The following is an 18,198-nucleotide window of genomic DNA, read 5'->3' as shown; positions in this document are numbered from 1 at the left end:
CTTAATACACAGTGGGCTTTCAGTAGATGAATTTAACAATACATTCCCACCATCTATTTGCTCTATAAGGAGAAACATACCAACTCTTATTCTAGACTTCATAAAATATTATGAAAAGGATAGGCCAGATACTTTGGAAAATTATGTTAGCTATCCACATTCTTGCCACCTGCATGAAACTTTCCTGGCTGTATTTGCCAGTAATAATCTTTCCCCTTCCTGACCATCTGGACCATGAGATTGCTGGAGAGCAATCAAAATGTAGCTTTATATATAAATTTTAACTTTCCAAAAAAATTATTGAGGTCAAGAACACTGCTATAGGTTTCCTTTTTACCTCCACAATGTGATATTGGAAAAATACTTTTGGGACAAAAGAAATCTATTATTCAGATGCATTTATGACGGGTCCCAAGAGCATAAACATTCATAAAGCAACAGTTGAATTATACCTAGATGGTGAAGAAGTACAATAATGGCTTCTGTATTTACCAATATCGTAAATTCTGAAACATTCCTGAACTGTATAAAATATCTATTTCCTAACAATTTTTTTCAGCAGGCTTAAATTCATCCTACTATTTCTAACTGTGGAAAATCTGTTTAGTGTCTGGAAGTAAGAATGAGCAAGAATAGAGAAAATTATTCCCTGTTCATTGTTGATATAATTCCACAACCTTAAGTACTAAGCATTATATACTATTAAATGTTTCAGCAATTGAACAGTTTGGGTTTACAGATTTCACAACTATAAGAACTGAAAAAGCATGTCTCTCTCACATCTAACCAACATTTATATCATAGTCAGACAATGATGTGCTACATATTTCTCCTAGGAGTCTTTCCTCAAACCTAAACAGCATAAACACATACTCAAAAAAAACCAAAAAGTACAGATCACAAATCAGTGACATATACAATTATGTCCACAACACATTTTTTTCACTTTATTAGAGTGAGCAAATCACTTACGAAGTTCAGATAATGCTGATGAATAGAGGGGAACTGGGTTAGCAGTAGGATTTAGACTTGATTAAATCTCAAGGAAAACATGAAAACCTGTAAAAGTCTATAAAAGCCAGATTGCACCAATGCAATCATATTTTATAAGTCCAGATGTTGCCCCAACAGTCGCTTGACTTTTCTATTTGGGTGTGAGTAGGCTCTGGCAAGCTTTTTCTCTGGCACTGACTTTTCATGAAGAATAGGAGCAAGGCTATAAAAACATCAGTACTGAACTGAGGATCTGAGCCAGAGCAGGTGAATCCATCATATCCTTCTAGGCCACATGGAGAATTATTAGAATAGAATCAACCTACATAGCCAAGGGACACCCAGCATTACACTACAAAAGCATGCAGTGACCTAACAGGGTATCACATCAGCAGTTCAGGCCTGGAACTTCCACTGAGAGAGTTCTAATTCTCTGAACGCTAAAAAGATCAAAGGTAGCATACTGGCTGAAGTATCCAGTGGAAAGTTTTGGTTCAGGAACAATTTAACCCATAAACAAAGCAGGCAGCAAGGTCAGCTTGTGGCATGCCTGAATAATAAATACTATGTCTACAAAACAGAGTGATATAAAAATTGACACCAACTCTCCCACCAGATATTGCAAGTCCTTGGTAACAATTAATATCCCTGCTGACGGGCTGTCCACTCTGTCTGCAATATTGGCATTATTTGCAACCACAAACTCTAGTTATTAGTTTCCAAAAGCCACAACATCAGATAAGATTTTTCCACTCTATTTGTGGCTTCAAGCTCCATGGATGCCTAGTTGCAAAGCCAATAAATTGCTTCCTAAACCAACAGAAAAAAAAAAAAAGTCACAGGCCCACTGTGGAATGCCGACAGGTCACTGTAATACACCCTAGTACTCGGAGGAACTGATCTTTCTTCTAGAGCTTCACAGCCCAGCCTGGTGGAATCCAAGGTCTCACGAAAACACAGGCAAATTTAGTTCTCTTTGAGGTAACTAAACTGGGTTCTCCACAATGTCCTCCAGGTGGTCAGTCTTTTTTTTTTCTCATTGCCAAACAAATCAAAAAGCAAGATTAATCTTGAAAACAAGCCCCTGAAAACTGGCATTTAATTTTTTTTATATCCTACCAATGCATCATTGTGTAGCATTGTATTCAGGTGAATTGGGTTTCAGTAAATATGAGATGTATCAAGTTGGAAGAGCATATTAGATATTATTTTGGTAATCAAAGGTTAATATTATAGCATAGTTTTCTAATTAAGCATTAAAGAACAATAAGAAATGCACAACCTGCAAATGAAAACAGTCGTAAAATTAAACTTTTATCCAGTTGACCAGGTACTCTGCAGACTTAGGAACTACCTTGTTTCTGCTTCGTCACTTGTTCCATACTGCCATTAGCTATGCTATAATCTGTCTGTCCAGTACTTGGATGCCAGTGTAGACTCTGAACAGGACACAGGAACAGAATCCTCACTTTGGAATCCACTGGCTTAATATCAAGTGATCTCTTTCTGCTTTCTCTTGTTCCTGTTCATCCTCTAACCATATTAGCCAGATTCTTTGCAGGGATTCTAACCAGTAATATGTCTCCTTTTAAATTCCCAACTCCTATTCCTAGTGCCTCCCTCCATACCTGGGTTCTGACATTCCATGGGTCCCTAAGCACTAACCTGTGCTAGACTTTAATCTGATCTATCAACGTGAGTCCCAACATTGACTGCCACTGTACATTTGGGCTGAGATTCAGAACTTGTGGCCAAAATGTCAATCTTTCATTCTTTTGGTCTAACTAGATACTCAGTCTGGTTTATCTTATCCTCACTGGCGTAATAACTGGACTCAAAAGAAGAAAGATACCATCTGTAAGCCAGGGGCTTCACCTATAAAAGAAAGCTACCACTACTACTACTGTTACAGATTGATAACTACTAAAAGTGAGGAGAATTATGATTCCAAGACAAAAGTCACAGTGGATGCACAGAAATAATTCTAGACTATATGTCTGATGATTTTCCTTCATATACTCTCTCTGAACAGGGATAGGACCTTTCAGTAATATCTGCTTTGAAACTGCCAAACTACCAGGTAGTTTGAGAATTCTAGTATTATCTCTATATATAGACAGATACGTAGATATAGATATAGATGTATAGACTGGGCTTGTTATTTTATATAGATATAGATATAAAGTATATAACAATTCACATAAGGCCAAGTTTTGACAAATGAATACATGCAAATACAGAAAGGTGGCCTTTCAATTTTACACAATTCCAAAATTTGATTCCAGCTGGTTTCTCCCAAAACTTCATCCCACTACTCATTACTTCAAATGAATTTCATCTGAATTCTAGTTAAAATTTTTTTTTTGTTTTTTACTATGAAATTTTATGTTGATGCAATAAGTACTGTTGTGCATAACATTGTCTACAAGCCACATATATTTAATTTTTTTTCCAAGCACACATAGTAATTAGAAAATGAAGAACTGTGCTTTTCTGATGTTGCCTTTTTTTAGTTTTTGTTTTGTTTTGTGGTGTTTGACCTGTTTCCCAAAGCCAAAACAACTCCCAATTCAGAAAACATTTTCCCAAGATGTAAACCACTCCCACTTCAGAGCACCTCTGCCAAGAGGTAGAGATGTTACATAAACTGTTTCATTTAATGCCCACCCAATGATATGAGGTACAGAAGTTAAGTGTTACCTTCATTCTTCAGATGAGAAAAAGGTCAATCAGCTGGGGTAGCTTGCCCCATGATCTCACAGCTAGTAAGTGGAGAAGCAGGTATTCAGTTTTGAATGTTTGATTCCAAAGTCTATTCTCTCCCAGCAAACCATTATTGTGAAAGGAGTGGGGTGGATAAAAGGTAGTGCCAGCCTACTACCCAGCTCCATTACAGAAAAGAAGAGGCTTATCATCTTTAAAGGCAAACAGAGCCAGAACTATCTGTGCTCAGAGGATAATCAGGCGCCAAGTATCCTGTTTTAAAGGGAGCAATCAGTAATTTGCTGCTAACAAACAAGCGTTTACACCAAATACACCCCCACCCCCATCCTTACTGCCATTAGGAACTGACCTCCTAACACTTCTTCACATTCCACAAAGGCTGAAGCACCCCATTCATACTCCTCCTCTGCACCCAATGCTCCTGCCACCACCCTACTGAAGCTTCAACATCTGCTTCCTTGTCCAATATGCAGCCTCTCTCTTCCACAACCTCTTAACCTCTAATGACTTTCCCTCTTCTGTAATTCACACACCCACAAGGACACAAAGAGTTCAAGCGATCTAACCCCTCTGCTTCTGCTTCTTGGCAATGCTTTTATTCAACTCTAGTTTACTCCTAATCTTATTTCCCACAGTGGCCATCTAAAAAGAATTTTCTCCTTTCTCAAGAACCCAGCCCCAAACTTCCCTCACTCACACCAGATGGCCTGGCCTCCTGCTTTTCTGATCAACATGGTCTCCATTCTTTTCAACTTGCCTGTCTCAGACGTGGGGCCCTCTTCCTCTCAAAAGCTAACAACTCCCCAAGAAGCTTCTAATCTCACCCTTTTCCATATCCATCTCCATTTTTTTCTCCCCCGCTCTTATTTCCACCAGCACTCTTCTCTCCTCACAAGCCATTTCTCCTCCTCGTCTACAAACTTACACCAGTGGACTCCCATCCTCATGAAGGAGGAAGACAAGAAGACCTGGGAGTGGGGAAGGAGGAGCTTTGGTACCCGCACCAGCATGGTGCACAGCTCTTTAATCCTCACAACACCCTACGAGGAGTAAAACACCCAAATCTTCTATCACCACTCTCCTACTTTTCAAATAATGAAACTGACATGTAGAGGTTAAATAATATGCAAGGCCATAGAGCTAATGACTGGCAGAGCTAACCTCTGAACTCAAATTAGCTCACCCGAAATTTACATACACTTTCCCTCTATTCTAGGCACAGTTCCACAACCCCACCTCACTAGTCTAAATTTAACAAATCTGATTATATATCCTGGGAATTTCTACTAGGAATTTTGTCTGAATCTCAAAACTTAACATGTACCAAAACTTAACTCATAATTCTGCTCCACCCCCAGGTACCCTGGCCACATATAAACATATAAATGGGCCCCTAACACCATTCTCCTAGTAACTCGAGTGATGGATTATCCTCAGTCCTTCCTTCCACAGATTCAATTGCCAAATGCTGTTGATCTCTCTCCTCTGCCCTTCTTCCATACCCATGTAAGGGTATCACTTCATCTTTGCTGTACTATTACAACAGCCTAGTTATTGGTTTCCCAGTTCCTATGGCTTCAGCTCACCCTATGTAGTAATGGTCAGAATAAAATTCCTAAAGGGCACCTTTGATTGTGTCATTATCCAACTCAAAAACTGAATGAGTAAATAAAGTCAGAAATCCATATTGCAAATGATTTGGGGCCTCCATGATGTGGCTCCAAAGTACCTTTCCAACTGTGTTAGCTTGAGATGCTACTACTTCTGATCTCTTAGTACTTTGAAACTACTAACATTCCTATAGTATCCCTTTTCCATGTCTTTCCTTTAACTACTGGGTTGGCCAAAAGATTCTTTCATTTGGTTTTCCGTAAGATGGCTCTAGTAGCACTTAGTTGTCTTTAACTTCATTTGAAACAATTTTGTTAGATTGTACGTGACAGCTGTCATATCAGAGTGCATTCTAAAAAAGACTTATCAAAACTGGTGAATTTTTGTGTAGCCATTTTAATACTGAAGATGGAAGAAAAAAAGCAACATTTTCGGCATACTATGCTTTATTATTTCAAGAAAGGTGAAAACACAACTGAAATGCAGAAAAGATTTGTGCAGTGTATGGAGAAGGTGCTGTGACTGATCGAACGTGTCAAAAGTGGTTTGCGAAGTTTCATGCTGGAGATTTCTCACTGGATGATGCTCAATGGTCAGGTAGACCAGTTGAAGTTGATAGCAATCAAATCAAGACATTAACTGAGAACAACCAACGGTATACCACGCAGGAGATAGCCAACATATTCAAAATACCCAAATCAAGCACTGAAAATCATTTGCACCAGCTTGGTTATGTTCATCGCTTTGATGTTTGGGTTGCACATAAATTAAGTGAGAAAAACCTTCTTAACTGTATTTCCGCATGTGATTCTCTACTGAAACATAATGAAAACGTTCCATTTTTAAGACAAATTGCGATGGGCGATGAAAAGTGGATACTGTACAATAATGTGGAAGAGAAGAGATTGCGGGGCAAGCAAAATGAACCACCACAAAACACACCAAAGGCCAGTATTCATCGAAAGAAGGTGATGTTGTGTATATGGTGGGGTTGGAAGGGAGTCCTCTATTATGAGCTTCTTCCGGAAAACCAAACGATTAATTCCAACAAGTACTGCTCCCAGTTAGACCAACTGAAAGCAGCACTCGACGAAAAGCATCCAGAATTAGTCAACAGAAAACACATAATCTTCCATCAGGATAACACAAGACTGTATGTTTCTTTGATGACCAGGCAAAAACTATTACATCTTGGCTGGGAAGTTCTGATTCATCCGCTGTATTCACCAGACATTGAACCTTTGGATTTCCATTTATTTAGGTCTTTACAAAATTCTCTTAGTGGAAAAAATTTCAACCCCCTGGAAGACTGTAAAAGGCACCTGGAACAGTTCTTTGCTCAAAAAAGATAAAAAGTTTTGGGAAGATGGAATTATGAAGTTGCCTGAAAAATGGCAGAAGGTAGTGGAACAAAAGTGTGAATACATTGTTCAATAAAGTTCTTGGTGAAAATGAAAAATGTGTCTTTTATTTTTACTTAAAAACCAAAACATTTTTTGGCCAACCCAATACATTTCCTAAGCTGTATCTTACCTAGACATTGGGACTCAGCTCAAATAGCATCCTCTTTTTAAGCATCTTCTGATGTCCCTTCTCCAGCTTTGGTGCTCTCACAGCATTTCTGTTCTTACTACTCTACCTAAAGCACTCAGCACATTCTCCTGAGTAATATAGTGATGATATCATAAAGCTATTTTTGGACCCCCTTCTATTAATAAGGGTACAAGAAGATCTTATTCATGTTGCATGTACCAAATTACCCATAAGGTTCTTTGCACTCAGAAGATATTATTAGTAGAGAATTCCAGAGAATCCAAAGTCAACATGAACTAAATGACATCTTATATGGGATTTTAATTTGAAAAGTTGATTTTTTCCTTCATCCCTGAGTAATCTGCATAGCATCTACACTGGCCCATAAACACTATCTCTCATTCTAAGATAGAGAGATAGACAGATAGATAGATAGATAGATAGACAGACCAATTTGTTCTGCATAAACCAAAACCTTTTTTCAGGCTGTCAAGGAAAAATGGTACAACAAATGACCAGGTTTCCCCACAAACACATGGCTTCTATAGCCTCAGTGGCTCCACTGGCAAAATGCTAGGCATCAGGGATATGGTGACCCACAAAGCACTCCTCTGGAACAGACCTTTTCCCAGTTTTAGTACCTTCCCCAGTTATGCCTCCCTCCCTCGGTATAAAGCACAAGTATATTGTTTAGAGTAACAATTTTTCCCAGGCTGCATCAGACAACACGAATCTCCATAAAATGAAAGGCTCCTAATGTCTCAACGCAGAGGATTGTACCTTAGTTCAGGTCTGGGGGTGAAGCCCAAGAATCAAAATTTTAAGGTTCCCCATACTTGATTCTGATGCTAGGCAGCTTGGCAACTGCTGACTTTGTGGCGGGGGTGGGGGGGAGGAATGCACGCTCTTTGTGTAAGGAGTTAAGAGTTAAAAATATATTTAAATAGAAAACAGTAGATACGCATGACTGTGTGTGTGTGTGTAATTGTTTAAAATAAGATTTGTAAGAATGCTCCTTGCCTGAAGCACATCTGTACTTTCAATGGCAGAAGTAGTTACTCGTGGCCCTCTTGGTAATGGAAGAAACAGAACACTATGTCTGAGTCCTAAGAATCAAGCAGGACCTGAAAGCTCTTCTCTCTACAGCCCTCTGAATCATGACTCAGCAACTATCCTGAATTCTCTCAATGACCGAGAAATTACTCTGAATTAAGCTGTTTTTTCCCAGCCACGTATTCCTTGATAACTATCCAAGGCAAGCTTTTCTTTCTTTTGTAGGCCTGTTATTCAACTATTTTCTTGCTTTCCTCCTCCCCCACCCCAAGGCTGTCTCCATTGCTCATATGCTGTCCTTGCCTTTTGCCAGTGAGTTTTCATTAGTCTCTGGGTGCCCACGTCCTGCCTCCTAACTCACTTATTTCAGATACAGTCTCCAGGACTATTGCCTTTATGGTCCAAACCTTTTAATGTCAAAATTGAAACTGTACTTTTATTATTTCATTCATATTTAGAAATGTTCTCTCTAGGTCCATTAAAAAAAATGCTGATGGACCTAGAGTCTGTCATACAGAGTGAAGTAAGTCAGAAAGAGAAAGACAAATACCGTATGCTAACACATATATATGGAATCTAAGGGAAAAAAAATGTCATGAAGAACCTAGGGGTAAGACAGGAATAAAGACACAGACCTACTGGAGAACGGACTTGAGGATATAGGGAGGGGGAAGGGTAAGCTGTGACAAAGTGAGGGAGTGGCATGGGCGTATATACACTACCAAACGTAAAAGAGATAGCTAGTGGGAAGCAGCCACATAGCACAGGGAGATCAGCTGGGTGCTTTGTGACCACCTAGAAGGGTGGGATAGGGAGGGTGGGAGGGAGGGAGACGCAAGAGAGAAGAGGTATGGGAACATATGTATATGTATAACTGATTCACTTTGTTATAAAGCAGAAACTAACACACCATTGTAAAGCAATTATACTCCAATAAAGATGTAAAAAAAAAAAAATGCTGATGAAGGCAATCCTTGACTCAACTCTGAACTGGCAAAGACTTCCATGCTATAATTCATCACATATATTGAATCCAGAATAAACCTCCTAAAGGGCAACTTCAATCACAAGCCTCAAGTGTCTCCTGAGGACATGTAAATTAAACTTGAGACTATGTGGCAAGCCCTCTGCGATATTCTGTGACTCCCAATCCTTGTACTACAGCTAAGAAGATACCTTTACGGGTTTCCCTGGTGGCGCAGTGGTTGAGAGTCCGCCTGCCGATGCAGGAGACATGGGTTCGTGCCCCGGTCTGGGAAGATCACATGCCGCGGAGCGGCTGGGCCCGTGAGCCATGGACACTAAGCCTGCCCGTCCAGAGCCTGTGCTCCACAACAGGAGAGGCCACAACAGTGAGAGGCCCGTGTACCACCAAAAAAAAAAAATAATAAGATACCTTTACACCTTTTGCACCAAATGGTTTCAAATCCAGAAATAGGTCAATGTTTACATAGTCATATAAATTTGATTGATCACACAGGGAATGGAGGGTAAAATGAGGTTCATTTTATAAGTAGTTTACAGTAATACCACTATCTTGAAATTAGATATCTGTATATTAAAAATACTAAAGAAAAATTTTAACTAATCTCCCTTCTTTTTGTATCTCTATAGCACTTATGGTCTAATAATATATAATGAAGTTATGTATTTTATCATCTAACTCCTCTGACTAATGGCAAACCCATTAGGGTGGGGATTTTTTTTTTCTGTTTTACACATGATGTGTCTTCAGCACCCAAACGGTGTCTAACAAATCTCAAGTGCTTTATTGAATGAATGAACAAGTAAACTCAAAGTTATGACCCAGGAGCCAGGTGATCAAGGTTCTAATACTTGTGTGACTTTAGAAAATAATTTCACCTCCATCTAAATCAAAATGACAGATTTAGCTCCCATGTTCTCCAAGGTCTCTTTCTACTCTACGATACTAAACTTGCGATTCTAAGAAACCAGGCCAACATTTCTGTCAGAAGTAGCTCTTTCTGATAATTCAAAAAAAAAAAAAACCAGACAAAAAGAACAACAGCTTGTGCAACTTCCCATCTTCCCACCCCCATATGTACATAAAGAAGGTACATGAATTATCCTAGAATTAAAGAAATGCAGCTCCCCAATAGAAAGATAGAAACTACTCCACACCAAGAAGACAACTGTGACACGATACTATCTTCAAAAGCTGTTTTCAAAGTGGATGCAGAATTTACATGATATTCAACATGGATGGATCAACTCTATTAAGCAAAGCAGGAAATTAACCAACAAAGGTAGAAACTATGCACCTACCACACACATGGACCATGGCTTACCTTTCTGATACCTAATATTTACCAATATGCAATAAAACATGTTTCTGTTCCTGAAGTCATCCCTTCACCCCCACTTGCAGCTCGAGGCAGCCTGCGCTCTGACCAACATTACCTCGGGGACTTCAGAGGTGACTCGCGCCGTTGTGGATGGAGGGGCCATCCAGCCCTTGGCTGAGCTCCTGTCTTCCACTCATATGACTGTGTGTGAACAGGCAGTGTGGGTCCTTGGTAATATAGCAGATGATGGACCAGAATTCAGAGACAACGTTATCTCGAGTGATGCCATTCCACATCTGTGACCCTGGTTTCATCAAGTATACCAGTCACATACCTGTGCAACATCGCGTGGACCTTGTCCAACCTGTGCCGGAACAAGAACCCATACCCTTCTGATCACACAGTGAAGCAGATGTTGCCCACCCTCTTCCACCCGCTATGGCACCCAGAGGTTCTCATGGACAGCTGCTGGGCCCTATCCTACCTCACCGATGGCTGCGATGCACACATCAGCCAAGTGGTGGACACAGGGGTCCTGCCCAGGCTGGTTGACTCATGAGCAGCTCAGAACTCAATGTCTTGACCCTCTCTCTGCGCACTGTGGGGAACATTGTGTCACGGGGACGGACCACCAGACCCAGCTGGCCCTGGACACGGCCATCCTGGCTGTGTGGCTCCAGCTCCTCACACACCCCCACTCCTCCATCCAGAAGGAGACAGCCTGGGCCCTAAGTGATGTGGCCGCGGGACCCCGCCAGCACATCCAGCAGCTGACCGCTTGCAGTGCTCTGCCTCCCTTGGTGGCTGTTCCAGAAAATGGAGAATTTAAAGCCCAGTGAGAGGCTATCTGGACAGTGGCTAACTTCACAACTGGGGGCACCATGGACCAGTTGATCCAGCTTGTCCAGGCTGGAGTCTTGGAGCCTCTAATAAATTTTCTCACCATCCCAGACACCAAAATTGTTATCATCCTCAACATCCTCTTTTTATCCTCCAGGAAGAAGAAACTGGCACAACCTTACCAGCCCAGGACCAAGATGGTGAATTCTTAAAGCACTTAACAAACACATACCAAAGTTCCACAACTCCTAAACCAGGGACCAGACGCAAAGAGTCACTTCTTTAAGAACCCCTTCCCCTTGGTGTACCACAGGTATAAAGCTTTTAAAACTGAATGATAATAAAATTTTCCACACTTTCACCTCCATCTAACAACAACAACAAAAAATGCCATGTGTAAAGGTTATGGGCAGGTAGACAAGACCTAATAGGCCATGTTAGGGATGTGGAATTTCAACCTGAAGACAATGAGAAGCCATTTCAGGGCATTAATCAGAGAAATGACATCATCTTTGCATTTTAAAAAGACTACTCTGACTGCATTTGGAAGAAGGCTGCCCCAGATGAGATTTTCTTACAAGATGGAACTTGGCCATTTCTCTGGGTTTGTGCCCAGGAGAAAACGGGGCATGGGTAGCTTGACTTTATAATGTAACCTATGGATACCTGGTTTGTTTATTTGTTTTAATGCACTTGCATTGACCCACAGAACCACAGTTGGAGTACATCTCTTTTATTTTAGGTATGAATAGAATGGTGTTGGTAAAATTGGAATCATATGGTTAGTTTATAATTTTAAGCCTGAAGCATGGCATACGCTTGATGACATTTTTGTCATAATTTTTTGCATAATAACAAAAAGCCCCAACTGAATTTTCTTCTTTAATACACTTTAGCTTATTGCTCTTATAGAAGAGCAAAAATCTATCCTATTCGTCTTCAATGAGTCAAGGCTGCCTCATGCACCTATAAAATGCACCATATTTTATACAGTAGATTCTCCATGAGTCAGGCGGCTCAATTTTTTCACCTCTCAACAGATGATCACGAATGACCACAAAAGTGCTAGGAGTATTGATTTGGGGGATACCAATAAATTGTAGAGGAAGCAAATTTGCAAATACAGAATTTGTGGATAATGAGAATCAACTGTATATTCCTGCATCCCAAGTTATATTGGGCCAGGGCATTTATTTCATTGTCTAATCATTTTGTTGAATTTTTTTTGAGCTCTTATAAGTCACTAACCATAGATAAAAGTTCTCTTTTCACTCTCTATCCACTCACCCTGAAATAAGCCTTTTTTAAGGCATGTTATCTCTAAAGGAAGGATATTGCTACCATCTTATTCTTTAGTCTGTACACTCCTTGAGGGCAAAAGCTTTGACTACTCTTTTCACCACCAGGTCCCTGGGGACTGGCACAGAGCTTGTCACCTAACAGTAGTCAATAAACATTGAATAATAAACTAAAGAATATTACAATATTTAGCTCTGGTTTGAAACATTTACAAATATTAAGATATTTGTTCTAAATCATTCTCAATTATATGCAAAAGTTACATATATGTGTGTGTCTGTGTTTGTGTATTTATATGTAAATACAGTTGGCTCTCTGTATCCAGTTCTGCATCCTCAGATTCAACCAACTGTGAATTAAAAATACTTGGGAAAAAAAATTCCAGAAAGTTTCAAAAACCAAAACCTGAATTTTCCACATGCTGGCAACTATTTACATAGCACTTATATTGTATTAGGTATTATAAGTAAGCTAGAGATGAGTTAAAGTATATACAAGAGGATTGTGTAGGCTATATGCAAATACCACACCACTTTACATAAGGGACTTGAGCATCTAAGGATTTCGGTATCCATGAAAGTTCCTGAAACCAACCTGCTGTGGATATCAAGGGATGACTATATATGAACTATTTTCCCTCTCAAAATTTAGTTTATTACCATACTGAAAAGAATCATTCTAGATATACCCAAATATGTACATTTTATTTTTTAATATATGACTCTAAAATTTTATTTATGCACCTTAAAGTGATTTGTTTCTAGAAACTAAAGTTTACTAGGTTTTCCAGGGGGACTATTTATGCAACAAATATTTACTAAGCTTCTGCTACAAATAAGGTGCTAAAGAATTCCGCAGGAATAGAAATGTGAGAAAACTTTCTGACCTCAGACAGCATATAATTCACTGGAGGAGATAAGAGACTGATTTCTCTGTGAAAAAGACAGCCACTTTTTGTTCAGCAAAACAAATCACAGGGCTTCCCTGGTGGTGCAGTGGTTGAGAGTCCGCCTGCCGATGCAGGGGACACGGGTTTGTGCCCCGGTCCGGGAAGATCCCACATGCCGCGTAACGGCTGGGCCCATAAGCCATGGCCGCTGAGCCTGCGCGTCCGGAGCCTGTGCTCCGCAACGGGAAAGGCCACAACCGTGAGAGGCCCGCATACCGCAAAAAACAAATCACAAAAACAGAAAGGGGGTTCAGGGGATTAACGTATATCGATAAATTAAAAGGCAAATTTTTTTCTTTGAGATGTGACTTTTAACATGATAAGTTTCTGAATTTTTTTTTAACTTCAGATTCTGGAAAAACAATCTAAGCCTTTGAACTTCAAATTAAATCAAATAAAGTTCTTTAAAATACAGAGATAATATGATGAAAACATCTCTCTCAAGTGGTGTGTTTTTTTAAAGAGAGGAACTCCACCTGAAATGTGCAACTTTCCCAGCTGTTTCAATCCTTAATTGTGGGTGGTTTCTGTGTGGGTGCAAAAATAAGGGTGGTAAAAGAAAATGGAAAACAATAATTCAATTGTCCAACTGAGAGCCATAAAAAAGTCAAATATGCTTCCTCTACAGAGTTCAAAAGAAAATGTTATTTATATAAACAATTTAGGCATTTGGAAATGTTCCACTTTAATAGAGGACTTCCTGATTTATATAACCACATTTAAGTGGGTTGTAATGAGGGTTCGTAATAACTGATGGATTTTCTTTTGATTCAGCAAATGAGAAGGTAATTTGTTTCCTAGAATTTAATAAAATCACAGGTCTTTTTTTTGAAGAGTTCAGTTGTGGTTGGTAATGGCATTGTGTCTGGTTTGCTAACTTTTTCCGAAGAGATGCCCAAGAAGAGTCTCATGGCCACACTCTACCTTATGCATCCCAATATCATCAGACAAATGGTAGTAGTGATCTGTATGGACGAGTATCTGTAGCTCATAACTGAATTCTGAAGAAAATCTTTACAGAAGCATTTTCAATTTGGTAGCTTAATAGCTGAATTTTATTAGTTTAACTTGAAGAAAATAGGTGTGGTTTTTTCTTAGCTAAAATCATTTATGATCGTTTAAGTGCATTTCCTGGGGTGTATAAATATACTAGTTCTTTTTAACCTGAAATACTACCTTTCCATTAGACCTAACAAGATGCATCCTTGAAGCGAATGAATTTATTTGGTAAAAGATTTATGCATTTTCCTCCAGTAATTCCTCTAACAAAGAAAATGAAAAAAATTTTTCAACCACTCCCTTGAAAAATGTCTTCTACTTTACACCCTCTGAGCAAGCATCAGTGATCACTCTCAGGCTTCTGTCTAGGCGATTTCACTTAACCACTGTATTACACTGATGTACACCCAGCTTCAGAGAGGTAATCTAACAACAAATATTTGCACCTGGGCAAAGCACTGCTTGCTCAGGAAGATTCAATAAAGTCCCTGTGAGTTAAAATGTCACTATTTTAAATTAATTTCCTACAGTCTCACATTTCAACGTATTTTCCAAAAGAATAGAAAAGAATTCAAAACATAAGGCACATTCCAGCCAATGCAGTATACAAAACTTGGTTCGGTTTGAGTTACCATCTGTCAATCTGTACACATAAGATTTGTAAGGGTTTAAAAAAAACCATATAACATGCTCTTCATTCTAAGAACTATTAAGCACTAACCATTATTGCTATGTGTGCATATCTGTATTCAAAGCAGAGTAAATACCTGAACACAAATACATGAGTTAAGTCAGAACTATCTGTACAATTATCAATATTATGAAATATATTTTGATCTGAATTACCTACTTCATGGACTCATTTCTCCACTCAGAGTTGGGAGCCATAACCTTAGTTGACAAGTGCTTGTATGTAGCCTGTCTCTACCACAGGAATTTTCTGTTTAGGTATGTCTAAAGGAATAAGTCCCCACCTAGAATATTTACTAGCAAACTGACTCTCCTTCTTGGTAAATGTTTAATCTCTTGAGTGCAAAGTTCACATTGTCCAAGACTTTCCTGAGCACTACAATAGGCCATCACACAACATCGTTAGCCAAGCTATTTATGGAAAACCACAACTGGACTTTCCAATGGTTTCCAAGATTACATAGAATGAATGAGCTTTGCCTCATATTAATGACTAATATTTTTATTGGCACCGGTTCAGCGTGACTAACAATATCTGATTTTGTTTTTAATGCAGACTTTTTTTAAGACTTGGTTAAAAGTGATTTCAAATTATAGGCACTAAATATGCATAACAAAAACCACAGCCTCAGACAGATTCACAGTAATATCTTTGAGCTTCTACTTGTTCAAATGAACCACTGTAAAGAGTTTTCAAAAGAATAGTGTTTTATTTTCTGTAGAGATAGTTTATTTCCTACTAGTAAGGTTTTAGGGCTGGTCACATGACATTAGCAATTCCCACACACATACCAGGATTAATGCAGTAGGTATTGTCTTTTGTATAATTATGGTTAAACAACGGTACATTTTGTTTCCAGTCTACCCATATAAATTTATTATTTGAGGAGGCCTGAATCTTATACCAGTTTGTAATCATTCTTTTCCCCTCCATCACCAATTTCTAACCCCCAAGCGTCCAGCCACTCAATTCCTAACTTACTCCTAACTCAATGTCTTTACTCAGTCCAGAAAAATGAAGTAGCATAAAAAGTGGGCAGTTAGAACAGCTGTGGGAAGTTAAGTTGGATGGTCTCCCACTGGGCCAGCGCTGTGGCAGGCAGATAAAAGGAAGCAATCAAAAGTTCACAGGCAGCTCAATCATCCTTAGAGGAGGGAAGAGCAATGGCCTCTTGCTGCTGTAAGATGGAAACGAGGTGCTCAAAGGAGAGTACAGGATGCTGCCCTGCTTGGGCAACTGACCTGCTCCCTGAGCCACAGGCATTCCCCACTGGGTCCCAGACAACTAATCCCACTTTGCTTCCTTCCAAGCTAGCACTGTCTCACTGGCACCAAAAAACAAACAAACAAACCGGCAAGCACAAGGCCAGAGGGTGGGAGCAGATGGGGACAGCTGAAGAGTGGGGCCGAATTACAGGACAGACACAGGCCTACGTGCCTAACAAACTCCCAGAACAGCTTCCACAAGTTGAGTCATCATACTGATATAGTAACAGAACCCTCTTTTCCTTACCTTGCTCAAAATCTGTTTTTTGCCCTATTCTACCGTAAGCACACTGAAAACAGACATCTTACTCATCTTCCACCCCCTCCCACCACCATAACTTATATGCAGAAAGTCTGCAAATGCCTTGACTTTACAATTTATTTTGCACTGACACTGCTCCCTTATAAAAGATGAGCTTTTTTTGTAAGTCATCATCTTCAGTGGTTACATCAATGGTAAGTCTCAAGGCTACCCTGGTTGAGAGTATTATGGCTATTATTCAGTGCTAAGAGTCACAGCTGTCCCTACTTCATTCCTCTTATTAAATCAGAGGAATAAAGAAGAAGCTGAAACTGGGGCTTCAACAAGCTACTTTTTTTTAACTTTTCATTTTATATTGGAGTATAGCCAATTAACAATGCTGTGATAGTTTCAGGGGCTCAGCAAAGCAACTCAGCGGAACATATACATGTATCCATTCTCCTTCAAACTCCAATCTAGGCCGCCACATAACATTGAGCAGAGTTCCCTGTGCTATACAGTAGGTCCTTATTGGTTTAAAGACAGCTGAAACTTTGTATCTTCCCCTGTGGAACTGAAGCTAATGAAGGTAGGTAAGGATAGTTCTTGCCCTCCATCCACACCAGCCTTACCCATTATTCTCAGGGATACATTCTTAGATCACTGTCCTTGGTACAACAGCTTGCGTTAGCCTCACAATTCCTCCATGTTTGGAATGATTATTCAGTCTTCTACTACTTCTTTATTATATACATAGTTATTTTTAACTATTTACAGTGCATTTGGGGGCTCAGTAAAAGGATAAAAAGTGCTGGATGGTGAGGATATGGGAATATATCTATAATTTTACATTAGTTGTTTCAGAAATAATTTTTGTTTATAAATCTCTGTCCTCTAAGTCAGGTTTTCCTAACAAAGCATTAGTGTTTAAATCAAATTCCCAATAGGAGTTAAATAAGTCTCCTAATTTAAAAGTAGCGATCCATAACATCTACCCCTATATAGTATTCACCTTCCACTCCCCAATGCTGGATTTAATTCCTCAAAGCCCTGAAAGCATTAGAACTTAATATTCAGTGCCTATCATAAGCTTTCACATACTGATCAATTCACACCTTTCCAATCTAATCTGCAAGAGCCACAACAATAACATCCATCTAGACAAAGTGGAAAGAGAGAAACAGAGCAAAGTTGAGATATCAAGTTCACCACACCGGGGGGAAATCGCCTACCATCCATCTGCCTGCAAGGTCAAAGAGCATAATGATTAAAAACGCCCACCTCTGCCATTACTCCATGTGGCTTCAAGAAGGAATTTTAAGTAAGAAGCTTAAAGGAAATTGTGAAATATGCAGAAATATATTTATTGCACTGTTAAAAAGTAAAAGACCAACTAGAAGCAGTCTGAGTGTACTAAAGAGATTATTTCATAAATTCATGTACATGAACCTATGGAATATTTTAAAATCATAAAATCATTAAAAATTACAATATCTATAAAAACCCAGAAGTATTTGCTAGAATCCTCTTTATAAAGAAGTAATAAATTATATACAATATGTAGTTATATGTAGTAAAACTATATTAATTATATTAGAAAAAGATACACATAAGTGAAAAAGTTAAGTTTATAAGGAAAATTATATCATTTATACAACAATTTAACCAAAGGTTTACCATGAGTCAGACCCTGG

At 39.1% G+C, this 18,198-nt stretch overlaps 1 protein-coding gene and 1 pseudogene across 2 annotated transcripts in view; one reads left to right on the top strand and one right to left on the bottom strand.

Moving 5' to 3' along the window:
• Positions 1-18,198, bottom strand: part of ARHGAP42 (Rho GTPase activating protein 42) — a 285,948-nt gene that overhangs the window by 195,320 nt on the left and 72,430 nt on the right. The window lies entirely within an intron of this gene.
• LOC111168375 (importin subunit alpha-8 pseudogene) lies at positions 10,100-11,346 on the top strand (annotated as a pseudogene).

The sequence above is a fragment of the Delphinapterus leucas genome, chromosome 7 (genome assembly GCF_059928025.1).
Source record: "Delphinapterus leucas isolate spDelLeu-1000000601 "Yukka" chromosome 7, BTC_Dleu_Yukka2, whole genome shotgun sequence".
NCBI lineage: Eukaryota > Metazoa > Chordata > Mammalia > Artiodactyla > Monodontidae > Delphinapterus > Delphinapterus leucas.
The sequence above is the reverse complement of the archived record's forward strand: the minus strand, read 5'-3'. Positions and strand labels throughout refer to the sequence as shown.